At 46.5% G+C, this 24,346-nt stretch overlaps 1 protein-coding gene across 2 annotated transcripts in view; it reads right to left on the bottom strand.

Annotated features, from left to right (window-relative positions):
- The window catches only part of TCF20 (transcription factor 20), a 96,996-nt gene extending 77,434 nt beyond the window's left edge, over nucleotides 1-19,562 (bottom strand). Inside the window, exon 1 of one of the 2 annotated variants that reach the window (XM_032645098.1) lies at nucleotides 19,257-19,562. The gene's annotated coding sequence lies outside the window, so the exon portion shown is untranslated. The remainder of the gene's footprint in view (nucleotides 1-19,256) is intronic. The other variant, XM_032645097.1, reaches the window with a different exon arrangement.
- Between the last annotated feature and the right edge of the window lie 4,784 nt (nucleotides 19,563-24,346).

Raw genomic sequence — 24,346 nt, 5'->3', positions numbered from 1 at the left:
AAATTGTGATATATACATACACTGGAGTATTATTCAGCCAAAAAGGAAAGAAGTAATGATACATACTACAATGTGGATGAACCTAAAAACATGCTAAGTGAAAGAAGCCAGGCACAAAAGGTCACATACTGTATAATTCCATTTATATGAAATAATCAAAATAGGTAAATCCATAGACAGAAAGCAGATTGGTAGTTGCCAGGGGCTGGGGGAAGTGGAAACCTGAACCATCTGCTTAAGGAGAATGGGGGTTTTCTTTCGGAAGTGATGAAAATATTTTGGAACTAGATAGAGGTTGTGGGTGCATAATGTTGTGAATGTACTGAACACCACTGTCCACTTAACAAGAGTTAATCTGGGTCAAAGGGTACAAACTTTCAGGTGTAAAATGAATAAATTCTAGAGATTTAATTTACAGCATGATTAGTATAGTTAATAATAATGTATTATATTAAAAATGGTTCATTTTATATTGTGTGAGTTTCACATCAATTAAAAAAAGGAAACCAAACCAAACCCAGGGTTTCCCTGGTGGCGCAGTGGTTGAGAATCTGCCTGCCAATGCAGGGAACACGGGTTTGAGCCCTGGTCTGGGAAGATCCCACATGCCGCGGAGCAACTAGCCCCGTGAGCCACAATTACTGAGCCTGCGCGTCTGGAGCCTGTGCTCCGCAACAAGAGAGGCCACGATAGTGAGAGGCCCGCACACCGCGATGAGGAGTGGCGCGCACTTGCCGCAACTAGAGAAAGCCCTCGCACAGAAACGAAGTGCCAACACAGCCATAAATAAATAAATTTTAAAAATTAAAAAAAAAAAAAAAACCAAAGGAGGTATCTTGAACCTAGGACACCCAAGAGTGAGTAATCTCATTACTTGGTGCCCCCCACCCTTACTCATCTCCCTCAATCCTGGCTCACTCCTGTGACTTTCAATCGCCAGTCCTGCAAACACGTGAAGTACTGAAGAACAAGCTGCTAAATGGGTTTCAAACACTAAATTCACCATTGTTCCTTTTAATACTAACCTACTTCTCCCTTAAGATCTGAGCACAAACACTAAAAGCTAACCTTTCACCAACATTGTTCTAAAATATCTTTGTGATACCTTCTGCGATGCTCATTTAAAGGGGACAGGACAATGGATGTCTTGACCCTAAGACTGCCTCCTGCCGCATGATGCCAACCTTTCTGCCCACCTGTTCAGGACCACAATCTTGCTAAGCTTGCTGGCTCTTACTGCTCTCACTTCTCTAGATCAACAAATGTTTTCTAGCACCTTCTCTTCTCTACGGCCAATTTTTTTATAATGTATAATCACTGATCTACCTGTTTGCTTCCCTCACTATACTGCTGAACACCCTGAGGACAAGTGCTGGCTGGGACTCATCCCAGAACTCTGAAAAACAACTGCTGCTGCTCACCCAGTCATTTCTGACTTCCTGTCGTCTATTCTAACGTACGAGACCTGCTACACTTCATTCTTTACCTACCTCCATCCTGACTTCTTTTCCAAAAGGTTCCTAACCACCAAAATAATCCTTGGATATGGACAAGTCTTCCCTGTGCCCAAAGTAAATACAGTTGGCCCTCTGTATCCACGGATCCAACCATCCATAGACTGAAAATATTTGGGAGGAAATAAAAAGATTCCAGAAAGTTCCAAAAAGTAAAACTTGAATTTGCTGCACTCTGGCAACTATTAACTAGCATTTACACTGTATTAGGTATTTTAAGTAACCTAGAGATGATTTAAAATATATGGAAGGATGTGCATAACTTAGATGCAAAACCTATGCCATTGCATATAAAGGTCTTGAGCATCCGCAGATTTTGCTATCCCTGGTGGGGGTGGGTGGGGTGGTGTCTCCTGGAACCAATCCCCAGCAGATACTGGGAGACAACTGTACCACCAATTCTGTGCTTTGCCTACTTTTGTTCTTCTCTACTTCAAAAGCTATTCACAGTCTGCTCTCATATTCAATGCACTGCAGAAAATATAAGGAGTGTTGACAACCACAATCCTCGGCCTCAAAGAGGACTGGGAAAGGAGGCAAGCACATGTTTAGAAGGGTATAATAAAAAGTGAAGATTAAATGTGCACAAGAAAATTACAAAATGCCACGAGAGAAACACCCAGGTAAGGGAAGGTTAGGCTTCATGGAAGAAAGAGCATTTAAGAAAGGCCTTGAAAGATGGTGATCCCAATAGATAGAGAATGGGAAAAGAGGGTACAAATGTATGCACGGAAATGGGAACACAGAAGCTGCACTAGAGAATACGTGTAGGGAAACTGGGAGATGGGGCTGGAAAGGCAGGAAAGGGTCCTACTGCGGATAACAAAGCAAGGCATCTACATTTACTTCAGCACACAAAAGGTGTATTTTATTTTTTATTTCTTTAATTAATTTATTTATTTTTATATATTTTATTTTTGGCTGCGTTGGGTCCTCACTGCTGTGTGTGGGCTTTCTCTAGTTGCGGTGAGCGGGGGCTACTTTTCATTGCCGTGTGCGGGCTTCTCATTGCGGTAGCTTCTCTTATCGTAGAGCACGGGCTCTAGGCGCGTGGGCTTCAGTAGTTGTGGCTCGCGGGCTCTAGAGCACAGGCTCAGTATTGGTGGCACACAGGCTTAGCTGCTCCACGGCATGTGGGATCTTCCCGGACCAGGGCTTGAACCCATGTCCCCTGCATTGGCAGGTGGATTCTTAACCACTGCGCCACCAGGGAAGCCCAAAAGGTGTATTTTAAAAGATTTTCTGGCAGTGGTTAGGAAGAGACCGAACCACGGCCCAGGGAAGAAGAGTTACTATTCAAGAGGCTCTGACAGGGCTTCCCTGGTGGCGCAGTGGTTAAGAATCCGTTTGCCAATGCAGGGGACAAGGGTTCGAGCCCTGGTCCGGGAAGATCCCACATGCCGCGGAGCAACTAAGCCCGTGTGCCACAACTACTGAGCCCACGTGCCACAACTACTGAAGCTCGTGTGCCACAACTACTGAAGCTCGTGTGCCTAGAGCACATGCTGTGCAACAAGAGAAGCCACTGCAATAAGAAGACCGTGCACCGCAATGAAGACTAGTCCCTGCACGCCTCAACTAGAGAAAGACCGCGCAGCTACGAAGACCCAGCACAGCCACAAATAAACAAATTAATTAAAAAAAAAAAAAAAAAAAAAAAAAAGAGGCTCTGACAGAGCTCAGGCAGGTCTCCCACTATGCTCGTCCAAACCACTTCTAGTCCCCACTTCCACAACAGCCTTGTCTCCTACTCAACTGGCTCTTCAGCATCTTTTCAAGAGACCCCTCCTTCAACTCCCTCACTTAAATCACTATACAAAAAGAAAAATAACTTAATAGTTTGTCCACAAAAGTAATTAAAAGCAAATCTTACAGACTGATATAGCCTATGGTACATATTCTTCATAACAAATATGTGGGCTCCTATTGGGTGCCATGTACTGCTCTAGGCAACAGAGATGCAAAGGTGAAGGAAGCACAGTTCTTAACCATGGAATTTACATTTAGTGGGGGGAAAAAAGATAAAAGACAAAAATGTCGTTTAAATGCTGTGAGGAGAAAGAGTGGGGCGCAGGGAGAGAAAACCTGTGTGTGTGTGTGGGCTTCTAAGCTCAGATCGGGGGAAGGAAGCAGTGATGCAGTATGTATTTTTACAAGGTACACACTTTATATTAAAAGGGAGAAAAAGGTTTTGAGCCACACAGAGTTGGGTTCCAGCTATGTTTCATCAGAATTAAATAAAATAATGAAAATAAATACTGTGCACTGTGCCTGGCACTTGGTAAAGGATGTATAAATGTTAAGTCATTAAATCAGTGGTTTAATATACAAAGAAAAAAATTTTGCACTGCAATATTTAAAAACTAGGTAATAATTTAGCATCAACTGTCTGAAACAAATACTTCAGAACTCGTCAGGAGGGACTTCCCTGGTGGCGCAGTGGTTAGGAGTCCACCTGCCAGTGAAGGGGACACGGTTCAAGCCCTGGTCCAGGAGGATCCCACATGCCACGGAGTAACTGAACCCGTGAGCCACAGCTTCTGAACCTGCGCTCTGGAGCCTGTGAGCCACAACTACTGAAGCCCGCGCAGCAATGAAGACCCAATGCAGCCATAAATAAATAAACTAATTAATTAATTAATTAAAAATCTTTAAAAAAAAAAAGTCTTCAGGAGATGAACCACCTGCAAACAGAAACCTCAGAATATTTTGTAAAACAGTATTAAGAACCACCTTCATCTACAAATAAAAAGGCAGTTCTGTTATTCAGTGCTAAAAAGAAGTGAGCTATCAAGCCATCAAAAGACATGGAAGAAACTTACGCATATTACTAAGTGAAAGAAGCCAATCTGAAAAGGCTACATACCGTATGATTCCAACTATATCATATTCCGAGAGTCAAAACTATGGAGACAGTAAAAAAAACTGTGGTTGCCAGGGATTAGGGGGAGGGAGAGATGAATAGGTAGAGCACAGAGGATTTTTAGGGCAGTGAAACTACTCTGTATGATACTATAATGATGGATACAGGCCATAAATTTCTCCCAACCACAGAACATACAATATAACACCAAGAGTGAACTGTAGCATAAACTATGGACTTTGGGTGAAAATGTGTCAAGGTAGGTTCATCAATTGTAACAAAGGTACCACTTTGGTGGGAGATGTTGGTAATGGGGGAGGCTGTGCATGTGCAGGGGCAGAGGGTATGTGGCAATCTCTGTACCTTCCTCTTAATTTTGCTGTGAATCTAAAACTGCCCTAAAAAATAAAGCCTATTTTTTTTTAAAGCACAGGATACGCACTAAACTGTAAACAATAGTTATCTCTGGAGAGTAAAGTTATACACCTATGTATTGTTTGAATTTTACAACAAGAGCATGTACTAATTTTATAATAAAAGGATACATTTCAAGAAAAAAAAGTTCTAAAAGTTGTTTCAACTAAAACACTATGCTAACATTCTTGACATTTTTTCTTTAACATATGTAATTATTTCCATGTATAACTATTTCAACAAAAGTAACTATTTTCATATGACCATTTTAACTCAGAACAAAAATACTGTTAAGAGTAGTAGGATTTTTTCCAAATTTTTAATTTAGTAGAGTTAAATCTTATTCTTAAAAGGAAATAAAATATTATGAAGTATATCTCTTAATACAGTATTAATAATCTGAATCAAGTCAACAAGAAAAACAATATATTGGCTTATGGAACCAAGTCTTTACGTATCTCTAGATGGAAAGACAAAATTTCCCATTTTTCTATCCCAAATGATTTAATTTAGAATGAACTAAAGCAGAGAGAAAACATGTCTCTCCCCTTCAGAACCTATATTACCTATTAATTTGCTAATGAAATCAGATATGTGACTTATACATAGTCAGTGTTGTGACTTTACATTAGCAGACACTTCTTGAGTAGTATTATCACTGGGTTCCTGGAAGAGATTTCCTAACGAATAATTCACTGAGGAAGGTTCTTTAGCAGATACAGAAGGACCAGTATCGAATACTAAGAATATCTGAATTGGCAAAAAAGGGGAAGTAGGGATAACACTTGGTCTGCTAAGAAAAGATTCAATAAACATATAATCAACTACTATAATTAGAAGTCAATTTCAATTCTTAATAACATTTCCGAGGTTTACATCTTAAATATAAGCAAAAAGCATCAACAAAAGAAATCTTGTTTATATAAAAAGATTTCTGCCGAAATCTTAAAACCTAATATTTTGATTTTGAAAATAAGTTGTTGATTTTTTTAAATCTAGAGAACAGTAGACTGGGCTGGCATCCTTTGAAAGCCGAGTAAGATAAGTTCCATAAAAACAGGTAATAAACGCATGGAACTCATTAATTCAGAAAGGGGAAAAAGAAACTGAAGCTTCCATGGCACATTCCTTTGAAAGCTGGCAGGAAAATTCTACTTCATTTATTAATTCACACAAAAACTATTTGCTGAGCACTAACTACACACCAAGCACTATTCTAGGTGCCGAGGATATGATGGGGAAACGCCCTCACACAGATGTTCTAACAAGTAGGCCCCAAATGGCAACTGTGGACTCCACTCTATTTTTTTTTCCCCTAAATCCAAACCCAAACTCTTCCCTTCAAAGGTGTCACAAATTTATTCTGCCAAGAGTTATTTTCCAGTTCATCAAATTAAGCACAGAATCGCACAGTGCACAAGTTAAGGGCACAGAATGTGGAGTTAGGATGCCTGATTCCAAATCCTGGCTCTGCTACTTTTTAGACGGGACCTTGGGCAAAGCACTCAACCGCTCTGTTACAGTTTCCTCACCTGAAAAAATGGAGATGATAGTATACCCTCATAGGATTTTTATAAGAATTAAGTGGGTTAATATTTTCAAGTGTTTAATTTCATAATTATTTAGTTTATTATTTATTCAAAGTTTTTCATAAATAAAATATCCTTGCCTATCTGTTGGAATTAACGTGGGTTGATGCCAACATTTCCTGTAAGTCCATGTTGTTTAAACCAGCTTTAGTTCCTTCTCATGCAGACTAGGGATTTGGCCATGGGAAAACCTCCAGAACAGGAACAGGAAAAGATGATCAATTCATCATTTGCTTCCAGCCCTCCCATCTCCTTCCCACCTCCACCTCTCCTCACAATCGACAAGTCTCTCAACCACATATCACAACTCTCTTCACAAAACCTTGTTTCATTAGTAAGAATAAAGTGCTCTAGCCCAGATTCAAGGCCCATCATCAAGCTATTCCCACTTCACCCTTGGCCCATACTTCCTTCTGACAGTCCCTTCCCTGCAATCTCCAGGCCCCGCTAAGAGCCTGCACTTTGCTATATATATATAACATGCCACATACTTCCAAGCCTTGCTTCTTGAAGGACCTTCCCTTGGAATGCTCTCTCCTATCGATCCTTGCAGATCCTGCTCACAGGTCCCCTCCCCTCAGTCTTCTCCGATATTCTTCCCATTCTTAATCAGGGGTAAACCTCTCCCCTAGTTCTTCCCTAGAACTCTGGCTGCACCACTCTTATAGTCTTGCAGATCCTATATAGATTTTATGAATGTTAATTTTCCATGTCTGACTCTCCCACAGACACTGAACTCCGGGGAAGGGGAAGATGTTTTATTTACTTTTGCATTTTTTGTGCCTAGCATGGTATAGATTTAGCAATCTGGGCTGAATTGAAATAGAAATTTTCTTTTTCTTGTATTTTCTCTGATGTTTCATTCCCACAGGCTTCACTTGGCCTGTCTCTCATCTTTAGTGATAGCCAACTTTTAGCACTTTGCTAACCAATGTAGCAAAATTTCAGTTAAAAAAAAAAAATTTAATAAGTGACACAGGCTGCAACGTCCTCCACTCCAACTCAAACCTCTCTTATTCAATATGTTAGAACTTAACCCCACTTCCACAAAGACTTCTTAACTAAAAGATGAAAATTCTACTCCCGTTATGTTTAAACTCACATATCCACTAGGTAAAAGCAAAACAGAACAGCAGCACTAAATTCAACGCAACGTGTACTTTTTTGCTTATGTCTGTTCACTAATGTACAGGTGCCTGTAAGTCTTTAGGTTCATTTACACTGTGTATGTTGAGGGTGTAGGAGTCATTTGGCTGGAATCTTGGAGGCATGTTGGCCATGCCTCTGCCATCAAGTAGGAATTATTGCACATAAATGAGTCTATTCTACTGCCTAAAACTCTCTAGGAGAAATTCCCAGAGTTCCTCACAAGGCAGGGAGTTCTTTGGTTTGTCCACCCAAGCCACTAGCACTCCCTCCGACCTCATCTGCTGCTGTTTTCCTTCTCAGAGTTGAGGAACAGCAGGCCATCACTCTTTAACATACCCTAAGACCCTCATTAACTCATTGCTTAGGATACTTTATCAGGCTAAATTAACTCGTTTCTTTGGCTGATATTTTCTCTGAATTTTCCCCCTATTCTTCAACTATTTTAGTTATTCTTAAAGATGCTTTACAAGTTTTTTACAACAAATCCAAATTTAACATTACTTTAATACATACTATGTGAAGGGGACATAAAGAAATAAAGATTAACAAGGCATGGTGACCATCTAAGAATACAATCTTGTGGTGAAACAGACATATTCCATAGTAACTGTAACATATGACATACATCACTGTAATATATGGATAAAGATAGAGGAGAAAGATAGGGCATTCCAGGCAGGGGCTCAGAAGCAAAATGGTGCATTCACTCTCAATGCATTGATAGGCAATGTGCCAGCTGCTGGGACTATAAAATAAAACACAGCCTTGACCGCAAGGACCTTAGAGCCTAGTGCAGTGGTATTCGAAAATAGTTTGCAGTTTTTCCAGCAAAAGTCTTCCACAGATACCCAAGATAAGAAGAGAGAGACGGTGAGAGTTGCTCTAGCTGTGGCGTTGGGAAGAGGATGACTTACTTCCTCCACTACAGCCAGGCCACCTGGGGTACCTCAGGTCCAAGGGGATAAGGGTATCCCCCACCTTTCCAGTTTTGATACAACACTGAGAACACTGCCACCTACCTAACACAGTGAGCGCTTCATAAGCACTGGTTAAATAAAGCATGAGAGCTCTGGAATAATGTATAAGTCACTGGTCTAATGAATGGGAATGGCAGAAGCTTATGGGGACACCAGGCAGGAAAAGCTGAGTCTAAATCACTGGAATCCAAAACTAGACAAACAACTGTAAAGGTCTGACCAATTTCTCTAAAATCCTGGAGGCAGAAAGCTCATCTTAACTACTTTTTACATCCCCCTGCAGTTCTTGTTTCCTTAGCCGGCTCTATCTGCTTGCCGCAGCAGTTTCTTTAGACCTTTCCTGTATTCTTCAAGCTTCCAACTCTCCACCTCGCTCTTGCCCCTCCAAAGAGGACCTTCACAGAACTCACAGAAAAGCACTCCTTACATTCCTGCCCCCATGCGCATCTGTTTCCTGCCCACACACCTTGCTTTCCCCTGGAAGCGGGTATTCTTACTACCCAAAGCCAATCGCCTGGATCACACTGGGCCCCCGAGTTCTACTGGAAGGTCCTCAACCCAACACTCTCCTACATCTTCAGCACGGCCCTGGGCTGGCTCCTTCCCACCTCAATTTACACATGCTTAAGGTTCTCTTATATTTAAAAAAGTCTTCCCTTGACCCGAGATTTTCCCTATAGCTACTTTTTACTTTCTTCAAAAGCCAAATTTTAGGAAGGTTTGACTCCAAACTTGTCTCCACTTCTTCACCTCACTTTCTCATCAATACACAACCACCTGGCTTTAGTTATCCCCTCTCCTCCCAACTGACCCTTTTCAATAACCTCAGCTACTGCCTCTGACTTGAGACACTTTCTTTCCCCATGCCATGCTCTCTGGGTTTTCCTCCTAACCTGTCTGGTTGCATCCTGTCTGCTCTTTACACACTGCCCTGCTCCCTTAAATGTTCACATTCCTCAGAATTTTGTCTGGACCTCTGAGCACTTGTCATTATTAGCAACAATAACATAACTGGGGCATGGGCTCGGAGGGTGGGGAGTGTCTAAAACTACAAAACCTTCTAGGGGCTGAGGTCTGTAAAGTCCCTGTTACTGGTGGGAGACGCCCATCACTCAGGCAGGAAAAAAGGAAGGAACCACTTCTCCACATACTGACATTCCCTGTTTAGCCCTGAGAGCAATCTCATCTACTCCCAGGCTGGAACATACATGCTAACCTCTAAGTCTTACTTCACAGCCCAGTTCCTTCTCCTAAATGTCAGTTCTGTGTCTCAAAACACTTGATGCCTTCCTTACAGGTATCTCAAACTTAAGTCCAAAATTAAATTCATCACTTTTACCCCACCCCAATCTTCTTGTTCTCCACTGTTTTCTATTTCAATGAATGGTATCACCACCACCTAATTTCCAAGCCAGAAGTCTTGACTATCCTTGGTTCCTCCTTCTCCCTCAGAAATCTACCTCCTAGTAGGCTTGCTCTCATCTCGTCATCACCAGCCTCAAGATCTTCACTTAGTCAATACATATGGCCTACTATGTGTCACTACTGCTGTTGACGCTGAGTGTACAGCAGTGAACAAGCCAAGCTTAATCCTAGAGGGAGGAGACAGGCAAACAAATAAATAAAAGGATGAGACAAATTCAGATGGTGATAAAAGTTATGAATAAAATAAAGCAGGCTGATGTGATGGAGCACTACTTTAGGCCGTGAGGGCTAGAGAACACCTCACAGAGAAAGAAATATTTAAACTGAACCTGGGGACTTCCCTGGTGGTTCAGCGGTTAAGACTCCGTGCTTCCAATGCACGGGGCATGGATTCAATCCCTGGTCCGGGAACTAAGATCCTCCATGCTGCATGCCACAGTGTGGCCAGAAAGAAAAAAAAAAAAAAGATAAACTGAACCAGAATGACAAACAGAAACAAGTCCCACACAGATTTGGGAAGCAGAGTGTTCCAGGAGGCAGAGGGAAGGGCCGAGGGCAAAGTTCCTAAGGTAGAAATGAGCTTTTGAGCTTGAGGTAATCAAGAAACAGAAGGAAGGTCAAAGAGGCTGGAACTTAAGGGAGCAAGGAGGCCAGGTCAGATGGGCTCAGAGGGAGGCAGGGGTCAGAGAGACCCTTGTCGGCCACCATGAAAGCAATGGAAAGCTACTGGAAGGTTGTAGGAAGACAACTGACATAACCCAATTTGAATTTTTAAAGATCACTTTAGCTGAAAAGCAGAAAAAAATGGTTTGGGAGGGCAAAAAAAATTGGGAGTTGCAAAACCAGTCAGGAAGCTAATAATACAGCTGTCCAGATAAGAGGGAATGGTGCTTGAGATGGGAAGGAACAAGTTTATGATGTATTTTGGACATAAAATGAAAAAAACTTGCTGGGAGATTAAATGTTGAGAGTGAGAGGGGAAAAAGAAATCTAGGACAATTCATAGGTTGTTTTTAGGTATAATTTACATACAGCAAAATTACATGCAGTATATGATTCAATAAGATGTGACGAATGCCTACCAAGACACAGAACATTTCCATCACTCTAGAAAGTTCCCTCATGTCCCCTTCCCAGTGAACCCCCTTCCACCCAAGAGGCAACCACTGATCTGATTTTTGGTATCACAGACTACTTTTGCCTATTCTAGAATGTCTTATAAATGGGATCATCCACTATGTACTTTTTTGTGTCTGGCTTTTCACTCAGCATAATTTGTGTGAAATTCTTCCTTCTTCCTTGTTACATGTGTCAGTAGTTTGTTTCTTTTCACTGCTGAGTGGTCTTCCACTGTATGAACATACCGTTTTGTTTATCCATTCTCCCACTGGATGGACGTCTGGACTGTTTCTAGTTTTCGACTATCATGAAAAAAGCTCCTAAGAAGATTCTTGTACGAGGCTTATTTGTGGACATATATTTTCATTTCTCTTGGATTAATACCTAGAAATGGAACTGCTGGGTCACAGGGTAGACATAACGTTCAACTTTTTAAGAAACTTCCAAAATAGTTTTCCAAAGTGGTGGCATCATTTTATAGCCTCATCAGCAGTGTACTTGGGTGGGTTCTTGCTGCCTGACTCCCAGGTGTTTCGCTTGAATAACTACCTACACCACAGCCAAAATGACACTCTTTTAGCTCTTCAAACATTTCTCTCTAAATTTCTTTTTTTTTTTTTTTTTTAAGACCTTTGTAGATGCGCTCCAAGGACACTTTTCCTCCTTACCCCATCCCATTTATTGCCTGTCTCATGCTATTTACTTTCATTCAACAAATATCCTGAAAGATGAGAAAAGGCTGGGTTGGCCACAGTGTTCTGAGCAGAAGCAGCAGCATATAACGAAATCCCTGAGATGGGAAAGAGCTTGGAGCCTTCAGAGGACACAGAGAAAGTCCATGTGTCTGAAGGACGGCAAGCAAAAGCAGCAGAGAGGTGGCCAGAGAGGTGGGTAGGGGCCAGGGGACTCAGAGCCTTGGGAGAAATGGGAAGGAGTTTGGATTTTCTATTAAGTGCTATGAGAAACCATTAAACGATTTTAAGGGAGGAAAGACAGGTGACTCTTTGGCTGCTCTGGGCACACTGGAATAGAGACAGACAGACGGGTAGAAATGGGGAGGCTGTGTTAAGAGGCAATCACAATGTTCCAGGTAGGAGAGGATGGTGGCTCAGTGGTTGTGGCAGTAGAGTGGAAAGATTCAAGTCGTACTACGGAAACAGCACTGACAGTAACATGGTGATGGATTAGATATGGAGGGTGGTGAGAGAAAAGGAGGAATGTGATTTGAGAGAGTGGGTAAATGGTAAAGCCACTTATGGAGAAGGGGACAAATGGAGGAGAGTTTGAGGAATATGTGTTAGTTCTGGACTTATGAAGCTCAAGTTACTAGTGAGATACCCAAATGGCAGCGTCAAGCAGGAGTTGGAGGAGCTAGGGGAGGTCTGCCTGAAGGTATCAACATGCGGGTCATCAGCTTACCGGCAATCATCAAAGCCTAGGGATATCCGAGAGCACCCAGGGAGCAAGGGCAATGAAATAAGAGGGTCCAGAGAATGCCAACGGTTAAGCAGAAGAAGGGAGGAACGAGCCATAGAGGTGGGAAGAGATTGCTGAGACAAGACAAGGATGAGGAAGCGAACTGTCCTCTCTTGAGAAGCCTCCTGTGACCTTTCAAGTCAGGAGGACCTATCTTGGTACAGCACCATGTACTCCCCCCATCAGAGCACTTTCAATAGCCCTGTTTAGTTGCCCTTCTCTACTGAGCAGATATTGGAGGATGTAAAATCAACAGGATTGTCAGGAACCAGCCCCACTCTAGACAGTGTATTGGTACATGGTACAATGTGGAATGTTTGTTTAATGGACAACTACACTAACATTCACTGAGTGTCACCTATAGGTGGTGCACTCCACTATATACTTTTCCTATTTTAGTTCCTTTTCTCACCAGCCCTGAGGAAGATATATCTCCATTTTACAGACAAGGAAACTGTGGCTCAAGCAAAATGCCCAAGGTCACTCACTGCTAGTAAGTGATGGAGCCAGACGGAGGCCACACATCCTCCTTCACATGCTCTGCTGCCTCCATAAACTTCCCATCACATGGACTTTCTATTGCAAGAATGTCCTCTCATATTACTGTCAAAGGGATACAAACCTGTCCCCAGGTAACGGACCCACCAGAGTACTAAGTCAGGAAAATGTCCAGGGAAGTAGTCCTGCTCAAGAATCCGTACTTTTTTTTTTTTTTTGCAGTACGCGGGCCTCTCACTGTTGTGGTCTCTCCCGCCGTGGAGCACAGGCTCCGGACGCGCAGGCCCAGTGGCCATGGCTCACAGGCCCAGCCGCTCCGTGGCATGTGGGATCCTCCCGGACCGGGGCACGAACCCGTGTCCCCTGCATCGGCAGGCGGACTCCCAACCACTGCGCCACCAGGGAAGCCCCAAGAGTCCCTACTCTTGTCAGGCACAGTAAATAATCTCCGGACTCCCAAAGTAATGCTTTATCTTAGGACGCTTCTGAATGTAGAAGTGAAACCTTCCCTGAAACTTGAGAGGTGAAAAACTTAGGACTGCTAGGGCCTTACCTCTTTTCAATTCTAGAACTCAATTTTAGCCACATACCAGAAATTTCTCCCTACATCTAAAGGGCCTAATTTGAACTTCACAACTAATGCTGAATGTGGCAAAGAGCTTCTCCATGTCGTCCATTGTGGACCAAGACATAATCAGGGTGAGACTGTATCTCAGGGGGTCCAAAGAAACCAATATTACATAACTTTGTGAAAAGTTAACAGTAGTACTCTGCTTTCAAGATTGATGTACTGTCTTTTCCCTGACTTCTTAAGATTGCAACTACACAGGTTTCCTAAATGCATACATTAGCACCCAGAGGCTTCCCTTCTTTTTCTACTCAGGAGCAACTGTTAACTATCAACCCTCTGGTCAGAGCATGGGCTACGGTGGAAAGAACACTAGCCTCGCTGGCAAAGAACAGGGTCCTAGCCTTGACTGTCAGTGTAAAGCCGCATAACTTTGGGCAGGTCACCACCTTCTTGGCATCTTTCCTGAGTTGTAAAAGAAGTTGTAAAGTGCCAGACTAGGTTTCTTTCAGTTCTCTATATAACTCTACCAGAGAGCACAGAAAGGGTGGTTGAAGGTATGTAGGATGCCACTGGCTGGCTGGGAAAAGTGCGGAGGACGAACCCTCCTGGCTGTGGATGACAAAGCCTGTCTGACCTGCGCTGTTTCCTCTCCTGCCAGAGCCCCCACTCTCAGCCACCCCGGCTCCCTCCAACAACTCCCTCCCCAACCCAAGGTCACCTGGGATCCTCCATCTGAAGCAATACCTAGCAGAGTGTCCTGCATACAGATATCACTAACTTTTGCTGGCTTCATTTGAAGCTTTAACAAAGTACAATGATTGTAACACCCCAATCCAACTCCTCAACAAAGAAACATAAACATAATGAAACGATGTTTCTAATAATGCCTAGCACTCATCAACACAATAACAGATCTTTGGCTTTTTTTTTTTTGTGGCCCCACGCGTGGCTTGTGGGATCATAGTTCTCCAACCAGGGATTGAACCGGTGCCCCCTGCAGGAGAAGCATGGAGTCCTAACCACTGGATCACCAGGGAATTCCCTACACATCTCTTTTTTATGAGAACAATTTTAATAAAGCAGACACGTTCTTTTTTCTTACCCTTTATAAGGTACCACTAATGACCCCTCTTAAGTTCTTTTGATCCAGGTCCCCATTCACAAAGCATAGATATAAACAGAGGGAAGACTTCAACCAACTCACTTCTACTCTTTGGATTAACTTCTCAAGATGCTCAGGACTAAAGCAAATTATTTACTTTGTTTAACGCCATTTTCATCCATCCCACAGATCAAGTTTGACTGCCCTGCTGGCAGAAAACACTTCATAAGAGGATACATCTTCATGACCACTCTGAAGCAGTATCCCTCGAGTCACTATCATATTGTCTTCTTATTCTCTTCACCGCCAGACACACACTCTTCTTATCACCGCCAGACACTCTTACTTACTGTCTACAATCCCTCTCCAGAGCAGGCTCCTTCGCTACCTTGCTCACCACTGCATCTACCATGTTTAGAACAGTGCCTACAAAAGCTTGTTAATGAAAATTAGAACACAGAGGACCTTAATCCATGTTTACGGATGTGATGTTCAAACATGGTAACCCCCTTCCAATCAGGATGATGTTCAAGTGTTCCAGTGAACTTCCACCCTTTCCCACGGAACAGCTTACATATGCAGACTGCAACAAGGATATTTTCCCCTGTAGCTAATGTTTTCTCTTTCTTCCCCACAATGAAGCATCAGATAACAAGCCACAGATACACCAATAAGTCACTTTATAGTTCTTCTTCCTGCTGGGTCATGCACGTTACGTACAAAGCAAACACAGCTCTAATGCAGAAAGTACTGATTGTGTTTGTTGCCAAGAGAATCTTTCCATCCATACTGCATGTACCATAGGTATTAAGAGAACTTTCAAAGCTACCTAATAATATAAAAAAACTATTCGGTCTAAGTGCAATGTGACCAGATCATGCTCTATAAAAGCCTTGATTTCACTATATTTCAAATGTATGATTTTTATGTACAGTATTGCTCCAATATAAATAGGGTTTTGCTGTTTTGCTTTATTTTGTTACTCTTACCTCCACAAAAAGAAAATGAAGGCAGCCGAGTCAGAAGCCCCAGACAGATCTAATGAACACTAAGGTGCCTTGAACATAAGCCCCCATGAGGAAGAGAGCTGAAGGCATACTGGGGAAAGGGTTGTCTTTTGCAAATATATCTTTTGAGTCCCATCTGGTCAAACTGAGAGCAGGCACCAGATAATGATTCCTGTGCAGTGTAAACCAGTAGTAACACAGACAGGAAAAGAGATAGCCCCTTACATATCGTATCACTCTTTGATCTGACAGAAGTTTTCAGCTCAAGATAGAACGGCAGAATTGGGTATGAAAGAGAAGTTTTTAGATTAAATCTCAGGTGCACTGGCAAAACTGGCCAGGTACGGGGAAAGGGAAATTTTAGAAAACTCCCAGGGGTCACTAAACTATATGGCACAGTCACAAAAACCATCCTTTCCAGTATTTTGCCCGAGTCCAGATTTCAGATTCATTATAACTTAAAAAAAAAAGAAGGGGGACACAGCAGGAAATTTGTATTCCAAAGCCAACCTACCACTGGCTGATTTGTGTCTTGAGCTGGCAGTGAGCTATAACATACCTAGTAAAGACTCTGGAGCCAAGGGGAGGACGGTCACAATCAAACCCTGACTCTCATTAGCTCTATGACCGCTCAGGAAAAGGAGAGGTGATATATCTCTCAGGTCTGCTGGGTGGATTTTGCAAGATAAGTTAAAATACCTCGGACAGAACCTAGCATTCTGAGGTGTTTCTGGTTTTGTTTTTTAAAACGAATGTTAGCAACCTTTCCTCTCTTTCTGAATTGAAGGTTGAACTCACCAGGTCCAAATCTAATTTCTTGGTCTACATTCATTACATTTTATGAAGGTTAAAAAAAAAAAAAAAAAAGAAGGTTGCAGAACCTAAAACCCACATCTCCTGACATCGTACCACCTTGGCAACCTTATCTCACATACGTAAACACAAACGAACTTTTACCTCTGTAAGAGTTTTATAAACTTTTTCCTCACGTAAGTTACAACAAAAATGTAAATTAACATGTGGTAACTGTTCACAATTTAAGTAACTATAAGGTTTTAAAAAGGCCGCATAAAACACAAGGTCATAATTCAAATACCAACATAGAATAAATTGTTTAGTTTTGGAAATTCCAAATACTCAATCTTTACAGTCATATAAAAGTGTCTACCTATGTGACAGGCCTGATGTTAACATACAAGAAAAAGTCGACCAAGGCATCTCCAAAGTCAGCATTGTGAGCATACCTCCCAATGCTGGGACCCTTTTTGAAACTGTTTGCACTGAATGAATAAAAAAGAGGTCCAAGAAAGACATATTACACCACATTAGGCACATGTCCTTCAAGCATCCCAATACTAGAAATTTAAGACAAGCAAGACTAACATCTGAGGTCGGTCCAGAAGGACTAACCAGTCAAACGCAGGGCCTAAGGCCCTCACACACCATAAAATCAGTGAAACTGACTGGGGCTCTTCAGCATCTGAGAGGAAACGTCCAGCTCCCATTAAGGAATAAACTGGGGATGGGGATGCAAATAATTAGTGCACCCTGAGGTGACAGTTAACTCCACTAGCACAGCACTTCACAGGCGATATTATGGAATTCCACTTTGTCCCTACTCTGAGAATACTAAAGCTGGAAACTTCAGAAGTTAGCCAAACACCAAACATCCCCTGAAAGAACTTTAAATAAGATCCCGCCACAGCACCCTGCAGAGAAAGATCTTGGAACTCCTAGGAGCCAACCAACACACACAGACCCAAACACACATTAGCCACAACTCCAAGTAGTCAGATGTTCTCTGAAAAACCTTTTTCCTGATAACTCCTTCTTGCAAAGAGAAAAAATACAAGGCACATTCAGCATAGGCCAGAATATTTCTGAGAAGCACAGACCAGCATCTGGGATTTGAGGAAAAAACTGCACACCGACCAAGTCTTACACTCTGTTGGAGAAGGAACAGGCTGAAAACTAAAAAGTGAGACAGGCTTTTAAAAGCCAGGTAAGGGACAGCCTGCATTTCTCAAGAAGTCGCCTATGACTAAAACAAAAGCACAAGATGGGGGCGGGGGGGGGGGGGGACTACCTAAAACCCCTGTAATGTTTGACCTGAAGGAGAGTCTTCACTGAATGGATGAAAAAACTGGAGCCTTGGGGAGGTAGGTAACTTGGCCAAGGTTACAGTTTATTTGGTGGTAAAGCTGGAAGTAGATTCCTGGACCTCCAAGTCGAACTTCAGTGCAGTTTCCCACTTCACCAAGCTGCCACCCCATTTAAGACGTTTTATAAAACTCCTCACTGAGGCAGTTAACATAAGGGTCCAATTATCATTCAAAGATCTGTCTGTTAGATAATAGCTCGAAAATTCCATCCATTTTACAGCATTTATCAGAGTCATCTAATCTTCGAGGGGGAAAAAAAGCAAAGAAGAAAGGGGGGAAAAAAATCCCAATTTCTAGCTGTCCCCTAAGGGCAAACTAAAGGGTTGCAGACAGTGCTAGTATCCACAACCACAAAAACAGGCAATAATCCCCACCCACGGGCCCAGGAAGTTGGCCCCTCCTCTGCACCGCCCGCCCCCCGCAACTCAGTAAATTCCACTCCCATCCAGGCGCACGAGAGATGTTCCACCTCCCGCCGCTGACAGAGCGGGCTGGGCCGCATTGGCCACTCTCCTTCCACCACCACTTTCCCCCACCCCAAAAAAGACCAGAAGCCTAGAGCACCACCGGGACCCCAAAAGAGGGTTCGCTCGCACACGGGGACCACCGGATCAAACACCCCGCCCTGCTCACCGCGGCGGGGGAGGGGGAGAAAACCCCACGCAGGAAGTGTGTCCCGCGCTCCACTCCCCGCCCCCAGGGCCGGGACCTTGCGCCCTGCCAGCCAGTACCTGCCCTCCGCCCCCAACAGGCGAGAAGCAGCCGCGTCCACATGGCTTCAGGTGTTCACATGGCAATAAACGGGCCCCCGGCCCTCCCGTGGCAGGGGAGCGCTCCGGCGCCCCAGCTCCGCTCCCGCCCGCTAGCCCGCCCGGCCCCTCCCCAAGCCCGGCCCTCAGCCCGCCCGCCTCGCCCCCTGCGAAGCGGCGAGAGCCGCGGGATACCCGGGGCTGCCAGGGACCCCGGGGCGGGCAGCCCTGACCCCGCTGATCCCCGGGCACCGCCCGCTCACATCCGCCGCCTTTGCACCCGAGGCCGCGGCGAACAGGTACCTTCCCCCGGCACCCTCAGGCCAGAACCGGTGCCCAAGCCCGGCCAGACTCCCAGGCCGGCCCGAGACCCCTCAGCGCCCTGATGCCAGGCCGGACCCTTTCCCCTCAACGCCCCGAGGCCAGGGCAGGCCGCTCCTCTCTGCACTCCCGGGTCGGGCCGGGCAGGGACAGTCGCCTCAGCAACCCGAGTCCCGGCCTCGGAGTCCTGGGGCTCAGCACTCCCAGGTCGGGCCGGGCAAAGACCTCTGCCCCCAGCCCCAGAGGCCAGACACCCGGCCTAGCCCTAGCTCCTCAACCCTGACCTCTGCCCCTCCCCCTCAGGCCCGGGCAGCGGTTACCTGTGGGAGCCCCCCGCCCGGTCCCTCGGCCTCGGCCGGGGGCGGGAGGGGAGGGAGCGGCGGCGGACGGCGCTGCGCGGGGTGGGGGTGGGGGAGCCTCCGCCGCCTCCAGCTCGGGCGCCGGGGCCGGCGGCGGCGGGGCGGGCCGGGGCCGCGGCCCCCGGAGGCTCGCTCCGGCCCGCGCGCTCGCTCCCTGGTCAGGCGCGCCTCAGGGCGGGCTCTCCTGGCGGAGGCCGCGGCCGCCTCGCAGGGGCCGAAAGCGGCTCGGCTCGGGGTTTTTTCTCTCCATTCTCCCAACACACAGGAAATAACAGAGCGTCAGGTGACGGTTCGCGGCCAATCGAGAAGCTCCGGGCCGCGGCGCGCGGGCGGGCGGGAGGGCGCGCGGCGGGGGCGGGGCGGCAGGGGGCGGGGCCGGCGGGCGCGCGCGTGCCCACCCGCGTGCGGCGGCGCCGAGGCCTGTGCACGCCGGGCCGCAGGAGACATCCGCCCCGCGGCCGGGGTCGCGCGGGTGTCCCCTCATCGGCCGTGGTGGGTGTCGCGCGCGTCTCGCCGCTCGATCAGTGCCATCTTGGCCCGCAGCTCCCAGCCGTCCTGGGAGTGGCCGCGAGCCAACTTTCTGGGGAGTTGGTGGCCCGGAATCTCTCCTTGGGATTTCTGGAGTTCCCTGGAGCCGCCAAAGCCAGAATCGCATCTCAGTCAGCCTTGGGGAGCCCGCGGGCGAGGGCCCACTCTCCTCCCCGTAACCCGCTTAGTGGTGCCGGCTCCTGCCCGCCTAGCGCCCACCCGGCCCTCAGGCCTAGTGCTCTCAACGCCTCCGCCCCTTGGCGCCCCGTGTCCTTGGATGAATGACTTGGGCCCTCTTGGGACTGAGTTTCCTCCGCAATACAAGCAAGGAGTGAGGAGGCCCACCAACCTCACGTGTAAAATAGACGCTCACCAAACGCCAGCCGCCTTCGCCTGAGGCGGCATTAAAAAGCTGCCATGCCTGGCTGACTGGACCCAGGGTCCAGAATTAATTTGGAGATAAGGTGGAGGATTTGCGGTGCCAAGGCCTCGGGCCGTTCCCAGCCTTCTTTTGCAAATCTCATGTATGTTTTATGGAGCAAAGGAATGGTTGACATGTTTTTCTTTTTTTTTTTTAAAGAAAATCTCGGTTGTAAAACAACCAGAGATGTTTGTGCGGCCTGACCCACTGCTATCAAAAGTGAGAAGACCAGTGAGGCTAGGTTGTACTTGGAGTGGCTGTGATCCTCCCTCTGGCTCACCCAGAGCCCTGGCCAAATCCTCTCCCCACTCTGGGCCTCAGTTTACCGTTGGTACAATGGGAAGAAGAGTGTGGACTGGATGTCCCTGACGTTGACTAAAATTGCTGATTCTAAATTAGACCCCATCTGCCCTAGATGTTAAGGGGATATGTGGCTTCCTTTCCTGAAGCAACCCAACTTGAAAGTAAATTGGAATTGGAAGAAGAGGGTAGCAGGTGGAGGCTGATAGGAACCAGGTGTGGCCTGGGGGCCCAGTTTCAGTATATCTGAGGTCCATAGCTCCCCAGGGCCTGGCTCTACCCTTTCACCTCTCACCCCACCTAGACAGAGACATTAACGCTTTGCCTTGCCTTGGGCCACGCAAAGAGGGTCCTGGCTGTGGCAGCACCTGCCCCCAGCAAAGGGATCTAAGGTAAGGCCTGAGTTGGTTCTGGCACCCCAGGAGGATGTGGCGGGGGAAGGCAGTGATTTCTCCTGGCTTCTGTCCAATCACACAAAGTGGGGGCCGGCTCCAATGTGGGTCAGGGCTATTCCTGGAGACTTGATTCCCCAGCACCTCCTGCATGCCAGGCAGGGTGCCGGTCTCTTCTGGTCTCTTCCGGGGCAGAGCTGAACAGGCCGCCAAGCCCTGCCCTCTGGCTGTTCCCATTGTTCTATGAGTTTCATTTTCAAATTCTTTGGCACCAAGACTCAAAAGGCCAGTGCTAGCTTCTGCTTGAGTCAGAGCTACAGAGGGAAAGAGGGAACTCTCAGCACAGACCCATGTTTTCTGGACAAACACAGAAAGATGCATGAGAGCTTCCACTTGGTGTTGGGAGCACCCTCAATTTCTTGAGAGACTTCATGAAGAAAAGGGAAGCCCATTTCCTTAGAGTCTCCTGCCCCATCGTTCTTCCCTTCCTTTCCCTTCTTCCTCAGCTCATTCGGGTCTCAGACTAGGGGACCAGAACCTGAAATGGATGGTGACAAGCCATGCAAAGCCTCATGCAGAAGGGAAGGAATGCAGACAGATAACTGAAGTCCAGGCTCTTGTTTGTTCCTGCCTCCTGTCCTGAGACTGACCCTACAGCCCCCTCCCCACCCCTTTGGACCCTGCCGGAACAATGGCTAGTTAACCTCCACCTGGAAACCTCCCCAGGCCAGCCTGGACCTCTTCACCCCTAACAGCCACTTTCCCTTTCAGTACCATTTGGAAAAAGAACATGTGTGGGCCTTATGACCAACAGATAGATTTGAGTTATGCTTGGGCTGTGTGGCCCTGGACTAGTCACTTCACCTCTCTGAAACTTGGTTTCCTCAGCTGTAAAATGGGGATAATATGACCTCACTCATAAGGTATTTTGGGAATCTAAAGAGAAATGTATAAAAAAGTCAGTACAGTACCAGGCAAACATAAGCAATAGCTACAGTTCTATGATGTGGACATACAAGCAGACTGAGGTTCAGAGAGGTTAAGTCACTGCTCAAGATCCCATAATGGCCAGAGCACAATAACTGGGAGCTCCCTCCTCTTTGATCACATTAGTGTCTTCTATTGTTCTCTCACTGTCTCATCTGTGAGAATCCTGTTTTTTTTTTTTTTTGAATTTTACAATTTTATTTAATACAGCAGGTTCTTATTAGTTATCCATTTTATACATATTAGTGTATATATGTCAATCCCAAGAGAATCCTGTTTTTCCTACCACAGTTTAAGGAAAGGACAGTAGATTAGTTGGGGGTGTTTTTGTTTTTGTTTTTCTTCTCTCTCTCTCTTCTAGTCCAGTCCACTCAAAAAATACATATTGAATTGAATCAGTGTTTTCAATTCCAGAAGCAAAATTAATCCTTTCCCTCCTCATCCAGCTCCGAGATGGCTTTTGGAAACCCTGTGTCACTCCCTTTATTACAAACTCCTCTGCCCTCCTCCAGGCGCCTGGGCCACTCCGGGATTACAAATGGAGCCTTCTGCCTCTAGGTCACTGATTCCGCTACCATCTGTCAGCATGGATTGATTGAGGAGACTGGCCCTGCTCGGCAGATCAGTGACTTGTGCGAAGTGAGCTGGGCTGTCGGTGCCTTCAGCGGCAGGCGGATGTCCTTCCTCTCACTCGCTGGCTCTCTTGAGCACAAGTACCGCCCTCACCTTAATCCTTCAGTGGCCCCAGCTCTCCTTCCTCGTAGGAGGGGCCTCCTGCTAACTCGAGCACGCCAGGAGGGAGGCCTCCTGAACTCGTGCTCACAATCCTTCAGGAGACAACTTACCAGAAAAAGCCTCTGCTTAACAGAGTGGGGAACCCCCCAAAGCGTCCGGCAGAGCCTGTCCCAAGCCAGGCACTTTTCCCATGCAAAGCACAAACCTAAGGGTGGCCTTCATTCCACACAGAGCACCTGCTGTGTGCTGGGCTGTAAACCCTGATGGAGGGAACACAGGGCCTCAGAATAAGTCTTTCTGGGGCAAGGGCAGGGCAGGCTCTAAGGCTAAGGGGATGGGGAAGGCTCCACATAGAGAGTCCGGGAATACCAAGCCTTAGCCACGTGGGGACAGCCACTGCAGGTCCCAGGAGGGCTGTGTGCAGCGCAGGGCTAGGGGAACGAGAGATGAGGCTGCAGAGGTGGGCAGGGGTGGGGTCCTACAGGGCCTTGTATCTGTGACCCACTTGGCATGAACTGGTTCCACAGGGTCTCACAGTGACCTCTGCTCAGGAGATCTGCCCCTCAACCCTGCCTTCCACCTCATTCCTCCAGGCCCCAAGTCGTGGCTCCCTCCTCCTCAGCTCTCACTGGTCACACTGGGCTGCCTGTGCCTGTGTCTGCCTCTCCCGCAGGATCGTGAGTATTCACAGGGCAGACACCCCTGCTTCCCTCGGGTCTCTGGCATCCTCTGCAGGGTAAGGCACCATAACCACAAACATGATAACATGAATAATGACGATACAGCCCAGAGGAATCCAAGCTTACTGGGAACAGGCACTGTGTGTCTGTAGCGACATCATGAGGTTGGTACTGTTCTCATCCCGACTTTACAAACGGGACGACGAAGGGGCAGAGAGCTGAACAACTTGTCCCAAGTCACACAGCATAGATGAGGCCAAGCTGGGATTTGAACCCAGGTCTTCAGAGGTTGCACTCTTAACCACCAAGTTTCCCAGCACTGGGTAAACACTGGAAAGATGGATGGACACAGACAGTTGGTGGGTCCCAAAGTTTGCAGGTGGATAGGGAAACAGACTTGAGGGGACAGCAGGGTTGGCACCAGTCTCTCCCCACAAGTAACATGGTAAAGCCCTGGAGACTGGGCAGTTTGCAGGCGCTGGACCCGCAGACCCCATGCCTGGAAGACCCAGGCCTAACCGACAGCAGCAGGATGCATCAGCACACTCGGGACACTGGAGGAGATGCAGCTGAGCAACGGGAGGCCCCTGCTGCCTGGCCTCACAGAAGATCGCCCTTCAGCCCACTCAACACTCCTGCCACTAGCGCCTCAAGTCTCCCTGGGAAGTCCCCGGCATGGTGGCCCAGCACAGGTCACGGAGCTGGGAGTGTAGCCCGGTCTCACTGACCTGTGTCCTTTAGCAAATCATCCAGTGGCTCTGAGTCTCAGTTTCTTCATCTGGAAATTGGAATGCGTGGGAGGAGGGGCCGAGTGGTCTGCCTGCCTCCAGGAAGTCGGGTCCCTTACCTGGCTGACCCCATTCACTGCTCCCAACAACAGTGGGAGGCAGCGATTGTCATCTTCATTGTGCAGAGCAGGAAATGGACACACAGAGAGGTTAAGAGACTTGCCGGAGGTCACACAGCGAGCAAGCAGCAGAGCTGGTTTGAACTCAGGCTTCTGGCCCC

The sequence above is a fragment of the Phocoena sinus genome, chromosome 10 (genome assembly GCF_008692025.1).
Source record: "Phocoena sinus isolate mPhoSin1 chromosome 10, mPhoSin1.pri, whole genome shotgun sequence".
NCBI classification, from domain to species: Eukaryota; Metazoa; Chordata; class Mammalia; order Artiodactyla; family Phocoenidae; genus Phocoena; species Phocoena sinus.
Note: the sequence above shows the minus strand (reverse complement) of the source record. Positions and strands in the feature narration are given on the sequence as shown.